The 9,280-nt window shown below is 51.6% G+C and overlaps 1 protein-coding gene across 1 annotated transcript in view; it reads right to left on the bottom strand.

Annotated features, from left to right (window-relative positions):
* Window positions 1-3,455: 3,455 nt before the first annotated feature.
* The window catches only part of LOC144224917 (uncharacterized), a 154,547-nt gene continuing 148,722 nt past the window's right edge, over window positions 3,456-9,280 (bottom strand). Inside the window, exon 5 of the mRNA XM_077756006.1 lies at window positions 3,456-5,949. The gene's annotated coding sequence lies outside the window, so the exon portion shown is untranslated. The remainder of the gene's footprint in view (window positions 5,950-9,280) is intronic.

Here is a 9,280-nt window from a genome sequence, read left to right on the forward strand (position 1 = left end):
GTGTAAGCACAGTAAAAGACCTAAGAAAAGTGCTGGGGTCCAGGAAGAAGGGATCAGCAATTTTTGAGTACCTATCCAAGGCCAGATGCTTTAAAAGGACAATGCCTGGTTGAGAGGGAAGAAGGGATTCAGGGAGCTTCCCAGAAGGGAGCCTTTGAGCTGAGCCTTGAAGGATCAGTAGGACTTCAGCAGCCTGGGGACCCAAGATTGACCTTTTTAAAAATAGGCTCATCCAGGAAGAATTGCCAGAGGATTAAAAATCATGCTGAGTTCAATCGAAAATCAGCACTGGAATGTGAAAGGAACTTTCTTAATTAAGCGATTCCAGAACATTCCCAACTCTTGGCTACGGGAGTGGTGGCAGTGAACCATCATACCCTGAACTGGCCCTTGCGGTGCATCCTCTGTGGACAGCTGCCAGAGCGGCCAGGGCACTGAGGGTCTGCCATGGAGTGGCATACCCCAGTGGACTGCACCCTGCTTTGGTGGGTATCAGCAAGCACGGCCCATGAGGCCTGAGAACCCATGAACTGCAATGATTTAGAACAGACGGGCTTGCACTGAGGATGTCTGAGGCAAAGGGTAAAGAATCTTTCATGTAGTTTAGCTTCATTGCAGCTCATACTTGGAAACTGGACGGATCGGGTGCCTGTCCAGCCCCTCTGGTCACGTTTCGCTCTGCGGATGGTGACAGACCCTGGTCAGACCCCAGTTAGCACTCACAGCGCTACCATCAGCGGTTCCTTTTTCAGTGCATCTGGCTGGAATCACCACTGTTCAGCACAAACAGTTACATAGGAATGTGTATCTTTTTCTGTTGCCCATAATTATGCTTGGGGAGAAGGACAGAGGGTCCTTGTCACTGGTAGGCTCACAACCCCTTCCCCCGGAGCCTCCGTTCCAGCCACTGGGCAGTTCCTAGGCCAGCGGAAGCCCTGAGTATAAACAGCTTCATGACCAGAACAACTCGTCTTCCACGCCCTACATTCCCCACACCTTTAAAGCCCAGACCTGAGTTACAGTAACAGGGAGAAAGGACGGGAAAGGAGGGGAAGAAGGAGGAGGAGACGGGAAACAATCATTTAAAAAAAAAAAAACACCCTTTGACAGAACTCGATAACCCAAAGTACACGGTGATCGGTGCCGAACGGCATACAAAAGCCAATGCAGGTCCCAGGACGGGTCAACTTAAGACTTAATATTTGCCTTTCACTAAGCAAACTAATAAATCCCCTCCAGTTGTAGCCACACAGAGCTCCCAGTTTTTATTTATTGGTCAAAACTGCAGGCACGTTTCCCCCCTTCTTGTCACCCGGGCAAACAGCAGTTCCTCCTTCCCCATGCCTCTGCCATCGGTCTGTATGTCTATTTGTCTTCTGCCTCAACAAACTCAAGTTCGGCAACTTGACAACTAGTGCAAACAGCTTTGAAGTATTCTTTGGTAATGAACTTCCCAGGACAGCCCTGGTTTTTGGCCCGTGCAGCCAAAGACCGAGGGAGAGGAACTACTGGTCAGAGAACAGGTGGGCATCAGCTGGGTCAGGTGAGGCTTAGAACCTGATGCATGGGAGGGACCTGAGAGGATCACCGACTTCCGTCTCCCATTTTGTGGATGAGAAAACCGAAACCAACAGAAAAGTATCTAACGCTGAAGGACGAGAGTACAGATTTAGCCTGGGTGAAGGAGGTTGCACTCTGAAGCAGAGGTAGGGGAACCTGCCCGCTTTCCACCTGCCTGGCATGAAGAGTCTTGTCCAAGGTCAGTGGCCATTCCCAAGGTCATGCTGATGCCCTTTAAACCGTATTCCCCTGAGCAGAGGGCCTTACTTCACTATCAGAAGCTCCTATCTCTCCATCACCGCCAGGGTTTCCCTTTGAAGAGGATCAAAAGTCCCTGAGGGTCAAGTTTAGGCACCATGGGAAAATCTCACAGGGGAGCCTGAACAAAATCTTGGGGCTGCGGTGCTCATTTGAGGTTATGTTCATAATGAATGGCAGCAAGAGGAGTATGTCCAGGATGTGGCTGAAATGCCTTTACACTGTACCTTGGGCAACATGTGATTTACTGTTCTCATATGGGGCCAACCCCCCCTCCTCCAGCAACTCTTCAAGGCATGGACTCTTAAATAGGATGGCCTTGTAGATGTCAGAGACAGAAGAGGCTTTGGGGATCATGTGGCCCAACTTCTCCATTTTACAGGGAAGGAATGAAGACGAGGGGCTCTCTGAGACAGAAACTCATCCCTGCCTCCCCATTCTGTGCTTTCTATCAGCAAAAGATGCACTGGATCCAGAAGTATGAGACCGATAGACATCAGGGAGAGGGCAAGGTGGGTCCGCCTCGAAATCTCATTAAGAACTTGACATTCAGGGTCTCTTGGAAGTCCATGAGTTGCTTTTCAAACTCCTACCACTTCCCCACCAGGAAGAATACCACTCACCCCTCTCTCAGCATCGTCTCCCACTCTGCTTTTCAAAAAGGCTGCCTCCCCCAGGCCTGGACAGTCCCTGGTCTGATGTTGGAAAGGGGATTCCTGGATCAGTCAGAGGTAAATCTAGATAAAGATGCTACAGACCACTCTGAGCCCTGGGAATCTGTGTTTCTCTGTGAATGAGAAGATAAGGAGAGAAAGAGAAAGAGGAGATTGTTGCCTTTGGCATGGCAGCAAGACTTCTGGAACGAAAGACTGTACATAGACTGTATGTGGGATATAAATGAAGGAAATGTCTGAAATGAGTTCGTCTTTTTAAAAAGGAAAACAGCACCCAAGGAGCTAGACGAGTGTTCCTTCAAGGGCAGTGAAGGTAGAGAGAGTCTGAACAGGGACAAAGACTCGGCTACAGGGGGGATCTCAGTTTTCACACAGGAGTAATGAATGGGAGACTGGTTTCTAGAGTGTTGCATGCTCCTCTTTACCTTAGCAGGCAATGACCCTGTGGCCACAGCATGCATGCAAGAGGAGTGGGATTAGCTGAAGGCTCATGTTCCAATACCGCAGACACTCATGCCCATCTTTCAACGGCAAAGATGGAGGTCTGATCCCTTGACAAGAAGCAACAACTTCAGAATGGCATGCAATCCCGAAAGCCTGGATCTGCCTAACCTGAAAAGAACCTGTAATTTGCCTTCAGATTGTTCTTTCTTGGCATGAGCACCGAAAACTGGGCAGGCACAACCTTCCCGTTCTCCACCGCCCACGACCACCACCAAGTTCCGCTCCTTTATCCCAGCTAAAGTCAGTGTCTGGAAAGGTAAGAGTGAGCTGGGAGGTCCCATTCAACATGATCTGAGTTGAACTCAAAGGTTATCTAGGAGACTTTGGAGAGAAAGCACACACTTGGGTCCAATTTACATGCCCTTGAGATTTCAAAGAATCCTAGAGTTCAAAGGAATTTCAGGAAGTCCTCCAGCCAACTCCTTTGCTCTCCAGACAACGCCATCCCACTCATTAAAAAACATTTTTTAGTGTTTATTTATTATGAGGGAGATAAGTGTGAACAGGGGAGAGGCAGAGAGAGAGAGAGACAGAGAATCCGAAGCAGGCTCCAAGCTCTGAGCCATCAGCACAGAGCCTGACACAGGGCTTGAACCCACGAGCGAGATCATGACCTGAGCCGAAGTCGCTCAACTGACTGAGCCACCCAGGTGCCCCATTCATCCCAATGATTTTAGCTCTTAGCCTCTGTCTCCCAAAGATGCAGAATTTTCTTCTTGGCTTATTCTATGTGGTATGTACATGTACCCCACAGATGTGTGCCTATGTGTACACATCGCAGTCTGTTTTCCCCTGTTCCCAGGGGCTGTGTTTTTGTTTCCTAAAGAACTGCTTTGTTCTTAACAAGAAAGCTTAGCCTCATCTTTTTAAGTAGGATTATATCGGAGAGGAATCCCTGATACTTTGAACGGCTGACATATCCACTATCCACAGCACTTCTTCTAAAGGATGTGGTCTCAGCTGATTCGCTACACCCAGGTTTTTATACAATATCATGGAACCCTACCACCCTGGAAAACACCGGATTTGGTCAGATTGGTGCTTGATCCCACGGCATCCATCTGTCGCCTGCCCGGTGGTCAATGATGTGGTCAGACACAAGGGTTCTGAATGGCAGCTGGCCGGATGAATAGAGGCAGCAGCAAAGGCAGTGTCATCTGGTCACGCAGTAGGGTGACAATTGTTCTGGTTTGCCCAGGGCTGTCCCAGGTTTATCACTGAACGTCGTGTGTCCCAGGAAAGCACTCGACCCTGGGCAAACTGGAGCAGCTCCCTCAGCTCATCACCAGTGCAGAATACTCTAGAAGCAGGAGCACTGGGTCCTGCTGCTGAGCAGAAGGTCAAAATGGCTGTGGTGGCAGAGTTCTTGCTCTTCCTGGAAATGCTGTAGCGAATGGATACCTTGAATGACTTTGGGCTTCCAGAAAGGTCTTGCTGGGCAGCTGCTGGGAAGACTGTTTCCTGTCTACCTTGCTTCCAATGCAACTTGAAATAAGCCCTCCTTCATGGAAGCGATATGAGACACGGAAGTGATATGAGAAGCCCACAGACAAGCCTTACATTTCAACAGCACACAGTGTCCTCAGCAGGGTCCTCTCACTCATTTTGTGGCGAATCTGACATGCCAAGAAGGTCCCCAATGTTCCACTTAGAAGATACTGATGTCACTAAATGGTCATAGGAACCCATTCCCTACAACAAGAAGACAGATGTGTACAGCTTTAATTCCTTCTACAAAGACGAGCCATCCATTAGTTTGGGAAGCAGGACGTACGGACATCGTTGGTTCTGCAGTGTAGCTAAGATCGAATCTAGAGGTGTTTTCAGCCACGCGTATGGTGGTGACGGAATATTCGACTCATGTCTTGCGGGGCCCCATCTGCTGTCAGGAGTGCCGTCAGCATCCTGGGGGAAGAGGGTGCTCAATAAACACACGTGCTCTGGTAGCCAGCGAGTCTGCAAGGAAAAACCGTGTTCAGGCATGGGTACCAACTGCCACCTGTGGGGGCAGGGGGGAGGGTCTTCACAGCAGGCTGGGTGTCTGCATCAACAGAAGATAGCTGGGAAACAAATATAACGGTGTGTCGATTATACGTCACAACTTCAGTTTAAAAAAATAGAATATAGCTGGGATGAACAAGTAGTGTTTTTCGCTCTTCCAGACATACACCTGCGTGTGATCCAAACCAAGGAAGCTGGACACGGAGGACGCCAGCCTTCCTGAGCGAGCTCCCCTGACAGGGGCCCCTCTGATGTCCCCGACGTCTGAGAGCCCTGAGGAACTCCGGCACTGATCTGCATCGCTCTGGAACCCAAGGGGGCCGGATCCCAAATAAGCGAGAGGACAGAACTATTCCAACACTGCTCACATAGCAACACAAACACTGGCCGCTTTAGAAGGAACAGGAACGAACATTAAAATCCCATTTGACCTAAGTGTAGTTAACTATTCACTCTGTATCCGGCTGGAAGATAATGGAGCAAACAAGAATGGCTGAGGCCAAAGGCACAGCAGAAGGGGGAAGTGGGGGGCAAGACAGAGGGTGTGGTAGAAAGCCCTATGGTTCGTGGGATTGGGATGGGGGGGCGGTTCTTAAGAGCAGGTGGCGGCAGAGGGAACGTTTCCCATAAGAAGGAAGGACAAGGTCTGTGACAAGGTGTCTCGTCCAAATGTATGTAGGTCACATCCGTCTCACACAGGTCCACGCAGAGGCTATTGCTTGGTGCATGGGTCTTTAGTTTCTTCTCCAATGTCCTCTCAAATCTAGAACTTTCTTCCTTCTCCAAAATAGGAATTCTTAATCAGATCCAGAGCTCTGGCCTCCTAAGGGATGGTCCCGTCTCAGCCGGGTCCTTCTCGGGGATCCTGGTGGGATATGTTGGCCCCACCCGGCTTCTGGGCGGGAAGTGTGGGCGACAAAGAGGAGCCGGGAGCCGCCCCTCCTTTCCAGGCCTGTGGACCGAAACACAGCATCAGAGTTAGAGTCTGGCTTCTGCTCTCTCGACAGGGAGCTTGACTTTCCTGTCTTTAGTCCGGAGTTCTAGCTGGTGAACAGAACCTCCAGTGCTAAACGAGCTATTTGAGTTAAGACAGAAAAAAAGGAAAGGCCTATTTATACCACTCAAAGAACTCCTACATGGGATTATCACCAGGAACCTTCCACACAGACCTCACCACGATACCCACAGCTGACTTCAAAAACAAAGCAAAACACAACACACTGAATACAGCCGGCCCAGAAGAAGTAGAAAATTCTGTCTTGCAGCATTTCACAATGATGTCTATGAGACGTGGTGCAGGAAGCATGGAGGTGTTAGATCACCCACTTTACAGATGGGAAAACCGAGGCACAGAGGGTGTCGGTGTTCTCGGTATAGGATGCCAAGGGCCTGGTCCCTATCCTGATGTTCACCTTAGCTGGTACTTCAGGCTGTTCTCACAAACCCCTTGAATTGGGAAATTATCCAGAGCAGATGGGGTTCCTTAGAGGAAATGGAAAGACACACCTGAACACATTTTCTTTCCTAATGCCGACCGCAGATAAATGAAGATGGGGCTGGGCTCTGCATACGTCCCTCACTTCCACCCCCGTGGTCCCCTTTCCTGAGTGACAAATATAGCTAGTGCCACCAAATGCCCCTGGAAGACGTCCCCATTTTGAAATCGACGAGGCCCGGCAAGGCCAGCAAGTGGCCTGCTCTCAGGCAGAGACCCCAGGCCTCGCAAGGGCAGCCATCACCATCAGCTCATACGGAACAACCCGGACAACTACAAATCCATGCGAATCCATACGTAACCCAAGTCCCAGCTGGGGCTTGCTGCGGTGGAAACGGACATAACGCGCACGGGCGAGCCGCGCCCTCGCAGACCTCAGGAGAGAGGGAACTCGGATCAAGCTCGAGGGACACACCCTGGGCCCCCTTCCACCCCTCTGCAGACCTATGGAGGTCGCACCTTAGCCCCTCGCACCCCTACGAAGGGGTGCACTCTCCTGTGGGCTTTGTCTACACCTCAGGCAGGGATGTGTGCAGCTGCCGTGACCTCCCAGAAACAAGGTGCTAATGGTCAGGAACGGGAGGGGGTCCTAGTGAGGGCTGGGGGTACTGAGCAGAGAACGCAGAAAGCATTGCTCCGCAACAGAGCTGCCAAAGGGGGGAGTGTGTGTGAGAGCCACCAACCCCGCAGAAAGCCGGCCAGGGTGCCTACGCGGAGGTGCCCTGGCGCTCCAAACGGCTCTTGGATTGGCGGCCAAGAGGAAACCGTAAGTGTCACCCAGGTGTGGCCGGGGCTCTCCAGACACTCTTTCATTTGGACCGGAAAGCACCCCCCGCCCAGCCCCAACGTTCTGCTAACTTTTCTCTGGTTTCCTTCCCTCTCCTGGGCCGCGGCCCTGTGCTCTGGCTCGCGGAGGGCCGGGAGGAGCCTTTTCCCCAGGGAGATGCACGCAGCTAGCAAATTAATTGGCAGTAGCGGGTGAATCACACTGGGACTTCCTTCTTGTTGCCGGGCAACCTCATGCCCTTGGCCACAGGACATTCAACACAGAGGGGAATGTTGGGAGGCATTTGCAAAATAAAATAAAAAGCAAAACATACAACCCCCCAGACCCATCCCGGTGGGCTGGACCCAGCCAAGGCAGGGGGGAGGGGAAGGGAGGGGGGCTGAGGGAGCCACTACAGGGAAGGAAAGTAAGGTTGACACAGAACCAGCCCAACAGAGCCGCACACCCCCACCCTCCCTCCCTCCCCACATGAACTCTGCCTGGGGTAGTGGCATTTGTTTGTGGCCAAAGACACGCCTCCGTTAGCCTAGAGAAGGGCACCGGGGGCTCAGGGATTAGCAGGCACCTAGAGATCTGAGAGATTACCTAGAAACCAGAGGGTTCACGAAGCTTGCTACGTGACAGCTGTACCTCCTGTTGATGCTTGTCAGCGTGCATCGTGCCCAGGTGAAGTCACGCTGCTGCGTCCGGGGGCAGGGTCCCCTCCCCCCAATCCTTCATCCCCGTGAGTGTTTTCGTGCCCGTTGCCGAGGCCGCTGGGAGCCGAGTAGACAAGCCTCCGGCACACCACGCTGCCCTTCAGAACCAGTCTCTGGCCTCTTTGAAAAAACTCCCGGGGACAGCAGTGAAATATACGGAGAGCCTGTGCTGGGAACAGCTGACGGAGGCAGAAGTGGGGTCAAGGCCACGAAAGACGGGGCAAGGGCAGGAGAGCCCCTGTGATGGGCGGAATGGGAGCCCCCAAAGACATCCATGTCCTAATCCGGGCGACCTGTGAATGTTCCACCTCTGACAGGTAGAGGTGATCCCGGAAGAGCCAGGTGGCTGCCACATGCCACCACAAGTGTCCTTACGAGAGGGAGGTGGGGGGAATGAGACATGAAAATGAAAGCAGGAGCCCGGGGTGATTCAGGAAGGGCTCAGAACACAAACTCCTTCAGAAGCTAGAAAAGGCAAGGAAATGGATTCTTCCCCAGCGCTCCCAGCACACACCGGGCCCGCGGGTCCTTTGGCTTGCGCCCGGTGAAATGGGCATCCAGAATGTACGAGAATCCATTTGTATTGTTTTAAGCCACTGCGTTTGTGGTAATTTCATAGCTGCAACGGGAAGGTAATCTTGTCAGTCAGGCATACCGTGCCTCTGTCTCCCAGCAGATCTACAGAAGAGGGTATTGCATTAGGGATGCAAGTGACAATGGAATGCAGCTGGTCAGAAGGGACAGGGTCCCAAATCTCGCTTAGAAACGTCTAACAGAGACCGTATAGGCTCAGAAGGAAAAGGTAGGTCTCTGAGAGCAACTGAGGCAAGAAGCAGACCAGGCTTTCAGCAGCCTCTCAAATTACACCATTTGTGGCTGTCACTTGGGCTGGTGGCTTCATCTCTGAGAGCCTCAGTTCCATCAACTGAAAAACCACCACACCCTTCTCTAGATTTCTGTCACGCAGGAGAGAATGCTCTTCTGTCTTAATAAGTCACTGCCAATTTAGAGTTTTCTAGTAACCATGACAGATGCAATATTATCACAGATCTAGAAAAACAGGATTCAGAGTCAGTCTAGAGTAGCCACTCTCAAGGTGTAGCCTTGGACCCACAGCTTCAGCAAGCACCTGGTAACCTGTTGGAAATGCAAACTCTCAGGCCCCGCCCCAGGCTTACTGAATCAAAAACTGGGGGGGGCTGCTCTGTGCATTGTAAGATGGTTGGCAGCATCTATGGCCTCTACCCACTAGATGCCACCGGCACCGTCCTCTCTGTGTGGCCATCAAAATGGTCTCGGGCAT

Source organism: Crocuta crocuta, unplaced genomic scaffold (assembly GCF_008692635.1).
Source record: "Crocuta crocuta isolate KB4526 unplaced genomic scaffold, BGI_CrCroc_1.0 scaffold50, whole genome shotgun sequence".
In the NCBI taxonomy this organism is placed as follows: domain Eukaryota; kingdom Metazoa; phylum Chordata; class Mammalia; order Carnivora; family Hyaenidae; genus Crocuta; species Crocuta crocuta.